This window comes from Phyllobates terribilis, unplaced genomic scaffold, assembly GCF_046119375.1.
Source record: "Phyllobates terribilis strain yellow unplaced genomic scaffold, ASM4611937v1 Scaffold_7__3_contigs__length_470593459, whole genome shotgun sequence".
NCBI classification, from domain to species: domain Eukaryota; kingdom Metazoa; phylum Chordata; class Amphibia; order Anura; family Dendrobatidae; genus Phyllobates; species Phyllobates terribilis.
The window spans coordinates 330,220,531-330,233,176 of NW_027362767.1; the positions used below are offsets into that span (position 1 = coordinate 330,220,531).

General features: G+C 44.3%; 1 protein-coding gene across 2 annotated transcripts in view; it reads right to left on the reverse strand.

Annotated features, from left to right (window-relative positions):
- Window positions 1-12,646, reverse strand: part of MTM1 (myotubularin 1) — a 119,625-nt gene that overhangs the window by 93,501 nt on the left and 13,478 nt on the right. The window lies entirely within an intron of this gene.

The window sequence follows — 12,646 nt, forward strand, 5'->3', positions numbered from 1 at the left end:
TGCTTCATAACAAGTGACAGACCGAAACTTATGTCCGCACGCGGTACTGGCACAAACACATCATTATATCTAGAGATGTGATCATCCTCCATATTTTTTCTTACATTTGGACTGGATCGCCTGATTTGCCAACTTTATAGTCAAGGTATCCATAAGAGCGCTCACAAAAAAAGAAATAATCACAAATAAATAATACATAAATGAAGTTAGATGTAGTCAGTTAAAGGGGTTGTCCACTACTCGGATAACGCCTTCTTAAATAACTCTTATCCTCACCTCCGGTGCCAGCATCGTCCCAGTGGTGTTGGCACGGTCTCTACCGGCGATCGCACAAAGTCAAGCAAACCCTGCAGCCAATCATCGGCTGCTTCACTCCCCCTGCCTTGAAGTTGCTTGTTTTAACAATTTTACCCATTTATGCTGTTGGAACAATTCCTATAAGATTAGGATTGGTCACAGTGGCGCTCCTCAGTCGTACATCAGAGAATTCACACAACCATCTGACCGCCAGACTAAACTCTCTCAAAGTGGAAAACGATCGGCCATAATTTGCTGACCATGCCAAACATTTCATTTCAGCAAACGGCCCCCTAAAAAAAAAAAAAAAAAAAAAACGGACCCCAGGTCAGTAATCTGAATCCACAGGATGGAAACTCTGAAAACCCCCACTTACCCCAGCTACTAGGGATTAGCCGGCCTGGCACGAGATCATTGTCAGGCCAAGTTCACACAACCGTATTCACACGCACATACGTTTACAAAGACCTTTGGCTTGAATACCCATACCCCCAGTGCATGCTCGGATACTCAAACGAGATGTTCGTCCGATTTATTCACAAGTGTGAGCGAGCCCTAAGATCATGGTCATCTGAAGGGAAACCAGAAGGGCCCCATTACCACTAAAGGGGTATGGTGCCATTTGTGTCCATTCTACAACAAAGCTGCTCCTTACAAGTGTTCTACGAACAGAAAAACAGGCCCCTATATGCTAGTGTGAACCCAGCCTAACACTACACTATAACGTACAGTATTTACAGAAAGTGTGACCTAACGTCATCTGAAAATGGAGCCATCTAATGTAGTCAGACTGGAAACTATCACAACACAATGTACTTGTTTGATGTCTGTAAATGAGGACAAAGTAAGATTGTGAGCCCGGCACGGCCACTCGAGTCTCAATCACCGCCCCACAGAATCATTTTCACACTGTCACAAGAATGATGTCAAATACTAATATTTCTGTAAAATGGGAAGAAGAAAAAAAAACTAAAATGAAGTGCTGCGGGCCAATTACAAAGCACAGTTTATCATTCTAGACAGAGTACAAATAATATATAATTCGATTCCAGGGCTCTCGCGGAGCAGGGAAAACAAATTTAAGATTCAAAAATTCCCTATGGCAAATTGATAAGAGCGAAGCAATGGAGCAGAACAGGCTAACAGCACAGGCAGTAAGGGAGAGCGGCTGGTACAGAGCGGCCGGCGTCCACACGAGGAGGCCAACTCCATTTATGTGACCAGCAAGAGAAAATTATAGACGTGTGCGGCACGCTCGTCCTGACATCCGCATGTGCCGCACTTATCATAAGCCGTACATTGGACATGCACAAAATCTAGGGATCTGCAGTGCTGGACATAATTAGCTAGAAAATGGACAGAACAAAACACATTAGTGAGGGGCTACAAGCGCAGAGCTTTCAAGCAGAAGATTAGAACAAAGGACATCATTTATTTATAGGGATTACATGAGAACAGGGTTAAAAATAAAAATAAATGTGACCGCGCATCGGATGGCTGCAGAAATTTCACTGCAAAAGAAAAATGCGCTTTAGTTCTCCTCCCCAGGTCCAGCCAGAGTCTCTGCCGTTGCTCCTGTTGACTATCATTGTCTGCAGCACTGACACCATGAAAACCAACGGAATATCGGCATTGGACCTGAGTAGGAGGAGTAAAGTTGTTGTTTTTTTTTTTTTCTTTTAAACTGGAAAATCCCTTTAAGGAGGCAATTATTTTAGTTTTTTACCCAAACATTTTGCAAGCCATAAGTTTATTTGGTCAAGAACAGCGCCATACAATATAGAATTTTTTTTGCAGCAGCAGGACGAGTTGTAATTTTTAGAGGCAAAAGTTTTGTTTTCCTTTTGTGAAGGAGGGCAGGGATGGGAGGAGGTAGTGGAGAAAAACAACAAGAGGTTATCCACTAATGAGAAATCCCCTTTCAATAAGACCCTGGGGTAACAAAAAAAAAAGCTACAACAGCTACAACAACAGCTACAACAACAGCTACAACCTCTTCTGTTCAATTCCGGGAATGTGTCACCCAGCAGACCCCTTATACACAATTTATATTATACTGCTTCATGGGGCTAATAAGAGGCAGTTATTCATTAGTGCATCTGAATTGTGGTTGAATTTGCTGCAAAGAAAAAAAAAATATTTCAGATGACTTGCACCGCATTTACTACGTGGAAAGAGGTGTGACCTAAGAATTCCACCATTGTGCTCCTAAACGGAGCCAAAATTTGGTGAAAATTTTTGCCACAAAGTGGGCAAACTAATAGGTGGTGTAAACTTGAACAAAACTGGCAAAATGATCAAACAGCATGTGGCGCTTTGATATTTCTGGTGCATTTTAAGACAGTCTTGTCTAAGGGCATATTTAGATGGGCCAATAACTAGGAATGTGCAAAATGCTCTTTCATCAGGCGAGAATTTTTTTTTCAGTCTGCTTAAAAATCATCGCTTGGTAGCATATTGTCCTGAGTAAACAGGAGGTGTGCTGCTGTGAACATTAATCTATGAGCACAGAACAATCGTATCAACAGTTATTCCGCATATGTGGAAGTGCAGTCGATCTGTCTAAACAACTGCTGATCGGGAAGCTTGCTGATTGGTTTAAGATGCTGTCAGAACACATCCTAATTTTGCGGTCTCTAAAACTCGTTGTTTGTTAGATTTAGTTTTTTTAAATGTTCACTTTTTTTGCTTTGCACAAACACAACAATACTACACACACACACACACACACACACACACACACACATTGATTTTACTACTATATAATATATTACCGTGCACAAGAATATGCAGAAGAAAAAAAGAAAATAAAGCTGGTTTTGAATATTTATTTCAAAAGCTGCACCATTTTTTTTTTTTTTAAAAAGCGTGTGCTCGACGGGGCTGTAAAATTGCTTTTTCAGTAGATTTTGATTACAATTTGGGGTACAAATGATCAATTAATTTTTATTATTTTACTTTTTTTAAAAAAATAATCACAATTCTAGATATTTTCTGTGGCAGTTACAATTGTGAATAAATACTATTATAATTTCTCTATTGGATATTATGGATGCAATTTACAATGATTTTTTTATCGTACTTTTCTTTACAATAAAATAACTACTGTATGTTAACAAAAAAGATGTGGAACAGACTTCAAAAAGAAAATAAGTAAAATGAGACAGGTTTGCAGGTCATCATATGTCATTTGGAAATATAAATTAGAGGAAGTCGCAGAACTTTATTATATATTGATTAAGATACAGTTCTTGTCAAAGGTGTGGATGCACCTTTTCATGCAATCATTTTCATTGTTCTTATTGGAATGTGCACATTATAGATTCAGACTGAAAGCAGCAAAATCATGAAGGAACATAAGTGGAAACAAGGAGTAAAGAAACACATGTGAAAAACCAGAATGTGTAAAACCTTAGTAGCCCCCCTTTTCTTCTGATGACCGCTTTCTCACAAGCAGTTTCATCAGGTCATCACCTGGAATAATTTTCTAACAGTTGTGAAGGAGTTCACAGAGGAGCTGAGCACTTCTTGGCTGCTTTGCCTTCACTCAGCCTTAAAACTCATCCTAAACCATCTTAATTGGGGAGTGGTTGGACGATTCTGAAGGCTGTCCCCTAATACAGCACTCCATCGCTCTCCTTCTTGCTTACGTAGCTTGGAGTTGTGTTGCATCAGGACAATGACCCAAAACACAAGTAGATGTCCCATTAAGTGCAAACCAGATGGGATTGCAGGTCACTGCAAAATGTGGTGTAAGCCATGGTGGGTAAGGCTAAGTGCACACGATGCAGAAATGCTGCAAATTTTTTCTGCATCTCCCTGGCAGGAAAAACGCATGCGGATTTTACATGCGTTTTTCCCGCCAGGTAGAAGCGTTTGTCAAGCGTTTTTGTATGCATTTTTGCATGCGGGTTATCAAGCGCTTTTCCAAGCAATTTTAGCATCACTTGGAAAAGTGCTTGATAAATTGGTCACACTATATAAATCCATGCAACCGGCATATATAGTGTGACCAAGTTAACAGTTAAAAAAAAAAAGAATAAAAATGGTAAAAAAAAAAAAAACAACAACAACATTATACTCACCTTCTGATGGCCCCCGGTCTCCTTCTCCGATGCATCCGGAGTGTTGGGTGGCTCACGGTGGTGTAAAAGGACCCTCCATGACATCATTTAGTCATGTGACAGGTCACGTGACCGCCAACGTCCGTGGTCGTGTGACTCGTCACATGACTAAATGACGTCATGGAAGGTCCTTTTACACAACCGAGAGCCACCGGGGAGCCAGGACGCACCGTACAGGAGACTGGGGGAAGGGGAGTATAATGTAGATTTTTTATTTTAGAATCTATTTTTTACAGGTACTATGCTACCTGGGTCTGGGGGAGAGTCTCCTCTTCTCCAGACCCGGGTACCATCCGCACATTGAATCGCTTAATATCCGCATGTGCACATGTAGTGATGCGGATATTAAGCGATTCAATGCAAGTCAATGGCGGCAATTACGCTGCATGTCTGCAAAATTAATGTACATGATGCAGATTTTTGAGCAATGATAATCCGCAGCGGAAATTTCCGCAGTTATGTGCACAGCACATGCGGATTATTGCTGGGGACCATGGAGCACGTATTACCAAGCGTTTTTTAAGCGCTTTCGCAGCAGAAACTCCGTGGCAAAAACACTTGAAAAACGCATAGTGGTAACGCAGCCTAAGTCTGACTTGAATTTGGTCTTGTCAATTTGTGATTTCTGAGGCTGATAACTCATGAATTTCTTCTCTACATCAGAAGAAAATCTTGGATGTCCTTTCCTCATGAGAGTCAGTCTCATCATAGCAATAAGGTTTTCATGACTGCACTTGAGCATACCTTCAAGGTTCTAGAAATTTTCCAGATTGATATTCATGTCAAACTAATGATGCACAGTCCTCTCTCTTCATCTAGAGGAGTTCTTGCCATATTTGGCTTTGAGCAGTTGAGGATTGGCGCTCAGTACTGTATGGAGCTGTGCACCAACACTGCCCGTGCGAAACACACCTGATGGACGCAAACACTTTCTGAAAGTCAGTGACTCCACAAATGAACTCTTGATGAGACAAAGAAAGCCATGACAGGTGACCTGACTACCTGATGAAGCTGCTTAAGAGAAACCCAAAAGGAGTGTGAAGCTGTCAGAATAAAAGGGGGGTACCTTGAGGAATATAAGTTTTAACACACTCTGGTTTGTAGCACACGTTTCTGTACTCGTTTATTCCTTTGTGGTTTTGCTGCCTTTAGTCTGAATCTACAATGTGCACATTACAATAAGAACAAGGAAACCAACTGTATGAACAGGTGCATCCAACCTTTTGCTCGGTGCTGTACATGGACACCAAACCTCTAATTCCTTGAGGCTTTATAGGCCTTTAGCAGCGTAAGCCTCGTGTACACATTACTCCATTTGGAAATAATACACCGCGCCGAGCTGCTGGACTTCAGTGATGGGATTCAATCAGGTAAAAATAGTCCCCGGACTGCAGAATATAATCTAGTCCGGTTTCCAGGCAACCATCACACACAACAGGCATTTCCATGAATCAAAGAATCAATAGCACAAAGATGCAAGGAGCTGGAAAAAGGCCATGATTTCATTTCTTCCCTTTTACAGCATTGTCGGCTGTGTTCACACAGAGGACGAGGAATATTAATGTAAGAGCGTACTACAGCGGCAGAAGCCACATATTAGATGTGTTACGTCTACTACTGCAAACTAAACAACGGGAATGGAAGATTTTATTGCTGCTAACTATTATAACCAAGGCGGCAAATAAAATGTAACATCGCGTGCTGGACCTGCCAACCACCAACCAGACAAACAGGCAATACCTACATGTGTCACAGCCGCGACAAATGCAGATGCGGCGGCTGAAAAGCAGAAACTACTCAGCAAGTACCAGAGCGTGCTCGTTTAAAGGGTTAAACGAGCACGCTCGCTCATCACTAGTTCTTACCCACAGTCAACCGGTGTGGAACACCAGTGCAGCAGCCCCAACGCGCGTTTCGTGTTGGCTTCCTCGGGGGGCAGTTATTCAGTGATGTGTCCATGCTGCCAGGAAAGGAGATTCACCTTCCCCCAACACAATCCACAGGTGAAGGGATCGCAGACCCTCCATGTTATTTTTTTTATCAAAGTTTCTTAAAAAAAAAAGAAACTGCACAAGCATGCAAATTTTCACTACCTCCTACACCCCCTATAAGTTCCCTTAAAAGGTTTATCCACTACTGGACAGCCCCCTCATTAAAGACCCATGGGTACTGAATAAAATTAAAAAACACCCTATACTTAGCTCCCAGATTGGCACTGTTCTTCAGTTCTGTGCCCTTTGCTTATGCTAAAAGATGGGCGGAGAGGACAATGTCATGTGAGAGCAACAGCCACTGATGGGCTACAGCGTTCACCATTTTGTACGAGCGAAAGAGCAGCTCCTGTCCAGAAGGTAAGTATAGATGGCTCCCCCTATTGTGGCTGTGCATTTTATCTATAAAGCTTTCCACAGGCAGGTGTCTGAACAGTCAGGTCTGGCTCCTGATCTGCCCCCATATATTTTGAGGTCTGCTGACACAGTGAGGTGGAATACTACAGCTAGGGTTCATCCTGATTGGGTACACCTTGTCAAAGTGGGATGGGTTTTACACTGTTTTGATCAAAATAGTGGTAACATGGTACTTTACGGTATTTATGTGTACTATTACTACTTATGTAGCGTATTTGCTCATTTAGTTTTAATCATATGTTTATTAATCCCAACTACCGCAAGTAAAAGGGATCAGATTCAACATCACTGTTGAGGGGTGCACTGTTCCCCAAAGGCAGCGCACTCCTGGCTAGTGACATGGTTGTACCTCTGGCTGTGCGATCGCCCAGGCTGTAACCACAGCAGCTTGCCCTCTGCAGCATTGGAGAACAGTAGGGCGCTGAAGTTGGCCAGAGCAAGTAAAGCGCTTGTAAGTGCTGCGTTCCTGGCCCGGCCACTGCTGATACACTACATAGGTTTATTGATGTTGACAAAACCCCTGAAACTGTACATCTTGGTACTGTACATGCACGGCAATCATACTGATCGGACACAGTTCTGATGACATAATTGGAAGATGTTGACTATGTTTTATAACATGAAGCACTAAAGAAATAGGCTCCAATCTCCCGTCATTGTTATTTTATAGGAGAACTGGGCACGGCTGCAGCGTATAGGAGCAGAGCACAAGTGTGTGACATCTGTCAACTCTTTAGCTATTGTTCTCCAGAGGAACCACAAAGGGCAGCAGCCAAGAAATCAACACAACAGATATAAAGAGAATGGTACTGGTATTTACTCTGAATGCAATCCTAATACAGGGACACAGGACAGCAACCAAGGACCAGCAGAAGCCTCTGGTCTACTGCCCATACAACAGCCAGAGGCCGAGAATCTGAAAGAGGAAATCCAACGTGAAAAAGAAAGGATGGGCATTGCTGACTTGTAAGAGCCTTTCCACCTGATTCACGATGGGCCTTCCTTGTTAAAGGGGATGTCCCGTCTTCATCTGCAGTTTTCATAGCTCCCATAAAATGAATAAAGGCCCCGTCACACTTAGCGACGCTACAGCAATCCCGACAACGATACGACCTGTCAGGGATCGTTGCTGCGTCACTATGTGGTCGCTGGTGAGCTGTCAAACAGGCAGGCTCACCAACGATCAGGGGAGCAGCGACATCGTGGAAAGAATCTTTCCACGATGTCCTGCTCCTGGTTACCAGCCTGCTGAAGCAGGAGCAGGCTGGTAACCATGGTAAACATTGGGTTACTAGGTGCACACGAGCACCTAGTAACCCGCTGTTTATCATGGTTACCAGCCTGATCGCTGCTCCCCTGGTCACACACAGCGATGTGTGCTGACCAGCGGGAGGGCAACGACCAAAAAAAGGTCCAGGACATTCTGCAGCGATCAGCGACCTCTCAGCAGGGGCCTGATCGCTGCAAAGTGTCACACATAGAGACATCGCTGGTGAGGTCGCTGTTGCGTCACCAAAACCGTGACACAGCAGCGATCTCGCTATGTGAGACGGGGGCTTAAGGAGAGTCACACATGCATGGTCTCCTCTTCCCCGACTCATTTTCACAGGTAACGGTTGGGTTTTCTAGCTTTTATTAAATGAAAGAAAGCATCAAAAATGTGTGCGCAAACATGGAGAAAGAAGTCATGGCAGAAGGTCGGGGTGGACAGAGACCAGCAGGGGACATCACAAGAGCCACAGAAGTGACAGGGTGTTTTTTTTTTATAGCAAACTGCAGATTTTTGGCAGCGCACCCACAAGTTCTCCACAGCAGAACCTACAAAACGTTTGTTTTCCGCTTTATGACTTCTAATAAAGGAATATTTGCGAAACTAGGAAAAAGTTTGCAACAAATCTGTGATTCTTTCAATATGACCTGCTGTCAGCTTACATATATTTTTCTGCAGCTTGTGGGCGACATCTATTAAATTCTGCTCATTTTCCAATTCGGATAGAAAACAGCATCTCTGCTACATGTAGGGGAAGCTTCATACTTCTCTTTTATGCATTCGCTTCTGATTTTGGCAATCTGCATGACGCATGGAGTTGTCAGAGTCCAACATACTTTCTGCTTGGTTCTTTCTGCAGCAACTTTATTTACCATCGCATGAATATCAAAACTGCGCTTCCCCCAAATCCTGACCTTAAAGACATCCATGGTTTCCTTCAACAGGAAGAAATCCAATTTTTTACAAAAAAAATATACACCAATAGACTCAAATCACTGATGTAGATGAAGGCTATGCAAGAAGCATTCAGTATAAAAAAAAACCCTGTTCAAGTTACGGCTTGTAGGTCACCCATCATACTGCCACTTTTCCAACATCCTTTCTTGCACTAGTTTCTATACATTGCGCACAATGTGTTTGCATTTTCTGTGTGGTGACAGGTGCACAGCACATAGGAAAATGAAAGCTGTGGGATGCCGAATGCATATGGTAACAAAAACCGCAATGCAAGCATTTTGTACAAAACTGTAGTTTATCTCAATTTATTTTTTTTTTCCCTACTGGCATTGCTTGTAAAGGCTATGTGCCCACGATGCAGAAATGAAGCATTTCAGCATCTCATTGGTAGAAAAAACGCATGCAGATTTTACATGCATTTTTTTCTGCCAGGGAGAAATGTTTTTGCATGCATTTCCGCCTGCGTTTTTTTTCAACCTGCATGGATTTATATTGTGTGACCAACTTATGCTGCTTTAAATGCAGCATCAATAGTAAAAAAAAGAATTAAAACGTAAAAAATAAAAATTATACTTACCTCCCCAATGGCCCCCGGTCTCCTCCTCCGGTGGCGTTGTAGCACCCTGAGGACTCGGCTGCTACAGGGGTATTACACCTCAAGCCAGAGGTGTGGTATTCCACTCCCGGGTAAGGATGGAGTGTGGAACTGAGCTCAGTAGGCTGCATGCACTACATACATCCCATTTCCGGGGGACAGAACGACGGTACTCCCACCAGTTTATGTGCAGGTACGACAGCGTCTGTCCCTGGCTGGAGTGGGAGGGGGGTGGAACATCCCAGTAGTGTAGGGGCAGATAGGGGGAGTAGTCTGGGTAAAGATAGGAGCTCATTGGGTGCTGGTCACCTGAGCTCACACATAGAGGGAGTATATAAGGTGGGCACCATCTTAGAACAGGGTCAGTCGGTCAGAGTTTAGCCTGAGGAGCAGAGCAGAGGAGCTCAGCCAGGAGGGCTGACAGGGAGCTGTGGCTCCGGCTGGGCCCAGCTCCAGAACAGAGCCTGCTGAGAGAGAGAGAGAGGAGTGAGAAGGACCCAGAGAGGAAACAAGAAGGAACCCCAAGATCCCAGAATAAGGACAGAAGGGTGAAGGGTTGGCGCACAAGGGTACCGGAACCCAAGCTGGCAGAGGCCAAAACGAACCTTAACCAGGAACCGGAGGTTGTGGGCAGGATCTGCCACGACCCTCACCAAATCCACTAGAAAGGCACACCGAGTATAGGGTCAGGGAGCCCAGAGGAGGCTTGACCACCAAGAGACCCGAGGGAGCCGGCCAAAAGTGGATCCCTGGTGGGAACGGCCAGAGGAAGGGAGAGTCAGAAAGGAGCTCAGGACCACGCTCCAGAATTGCCTGGGGGTTGGCCGAGTCCAGGACCTGGTGGACGCAGCACGGCTCGGGTGGTCACTCAAGGCCAGAGTGACCAAAAGAACACCAGTAAGTAAAAGCCCTGAACTGCATCTCCTGACTCGGAGTCTTCCCTTCTGCATCTTCACAACCCCCATCATCTACACCTTCTGCCCTGAGGCCATACCCCTCCCGTTGGGGGTTATACCATCACTGCTGCACATATACCACCGGCCTCAGTGGACTGCTCTGCAGCGGCGGCTTCAAAGCCGCACTCAACGGGTGGCGTAGTCGACAATCAAGTTAACATCTGTTGCCATAGACTGCCACTTAGTTTGACACCCTGGGCACGGACCGGGTCACCGCCACAAGGACTACTACCCCCATCGAGATCCGGCTCCGGGTATCCCCTACAGCACTGGCCCAGGGGGCGCGTCAGCGTGCTCTGTCAAGGAAAGGACCTGAAAGGACCTGCACTGACGTCATTTAGTCAGCTGACAGGTCACGCGACCGCCGACTTCAGCGGTTGCGTGACCATCACATGACTAAATGACAAAACCGCAGGTCCTTTCAGAACACCGAGGACAGAGGACGCCACCGGAGAGGAGACCGGGGGCCGCCAGAGAGGCAAGTATGTTTTTTGTTTTTTTTTTTTAATTTTTACGTTTTAATTCTTTTTTTTACTAATGGTACCAGGGTCTGGATGAGAGTCTCCTCTTCTCCGGACCCGGGTACAATCCGCGCATTGAACCGCATAACATCCGCATGCATACATGCGGATGTTATGCGGTTCAATGCGAGTCAATGGTGGCGATTTCGCCTTGTTTATGCACAAGAAATGGTTGTGCTGCGGATTTTTCCACAATTATAATCCTCAGCGGAAATTTTTGCAGTATGTGCACAGCACATGCGGATTATCATTGGGACACATGGCAGACAACTTAACAAGTGATTTTAATGCGTTTTCGCGGCAGAAATGGCGCCATGGAAACGCATTAAATCCGCATCGTGGGCACACAGCCTAAGGGTATGTGTCTTTCAGGCATATTCAGCATGTTAAGAAACCCTGAAGAGGTTAAAATGCATCATTAGTATGCTATAATAGCGCCATCATATTCAGCAGTGCTGTATAGACATCACTGTCCCCAGATGGAATGTAGATTGTGAGTCTCCTATCAGTGTGTCTTTGGAGTGTGGGAGGAAACCGGAGAACCCGGAGGAAACCCACACAAACACGGGGAGAACATACAAACTCCTTGCAGATTTTACATGCGTTTTTGCATTCGTGTTATCAAGCGCTTTCCAAGCGATTTTAGCATCACTTGGAAAGTGCTTGACAACTTGTTCACACTATATAAATCCATGCAACCAGCATGGATTTATATAGTGTGACCAAGTAATAGTTATTAAAAAAAAAAAAAAAAAAAAAAAAAAAAAAAAGAGTAAGAATGGTAAAAAATAAAAAATAAAAGATTATACTTACCTTCCGATGGCCCCCGGTATTTTCTCCACTCCGTCTGGTCTGTTGTATGGGTCGCGGTGGTGTGAAAGGACCTGCGATGACGTCATTGAGTCATGTGACAGGTGACGCGACCGCCGACGTTAGTGGTCGTGTGACCTGTCACATGACTCAATGACGTCATCGCAGGTCCTTTCACACCACCGCGACCCATACAACAGACCAGACGGAGCGGAGAAAATACCGGGGGCCATTGGAAGGTAAGTATAATCTTTATTTTTTATTTTAAATTCTTGTTTTTACAGGTACTATGATACCCGGGTCTGGATGAGAGTCTCCTCTTCTCCAGACCCGGGTACCATTCGCACATAGAATCGCATAATATCCGTGTGTTCAAATGTGCTGACACAGATAATATGCGTTTCAATGCAAGTCAATGGTGGCAATTATGCTGCGTGTCCGCAAAATTAATGGACACGCTGCGGATTTTTCCGCAATGATAATCCGTAGCAGAAATTTCCGCAGCATGTGCACAGCACATGCAGATTATCATTGGGGACCATGGGGCACGTATTATCAAGCGTTTTTTTAAGCGTTTTTGCTGCGGAAATTCCACAGCAAAAAATGCTTGAAAACCACATAGTGGGCACACAGCCTAAAAGCTGAAGAAATTCCAATAAGACATTTCAAATTTTTTCTAAGTAAAAACAGAACCAAAATAGATGTAAG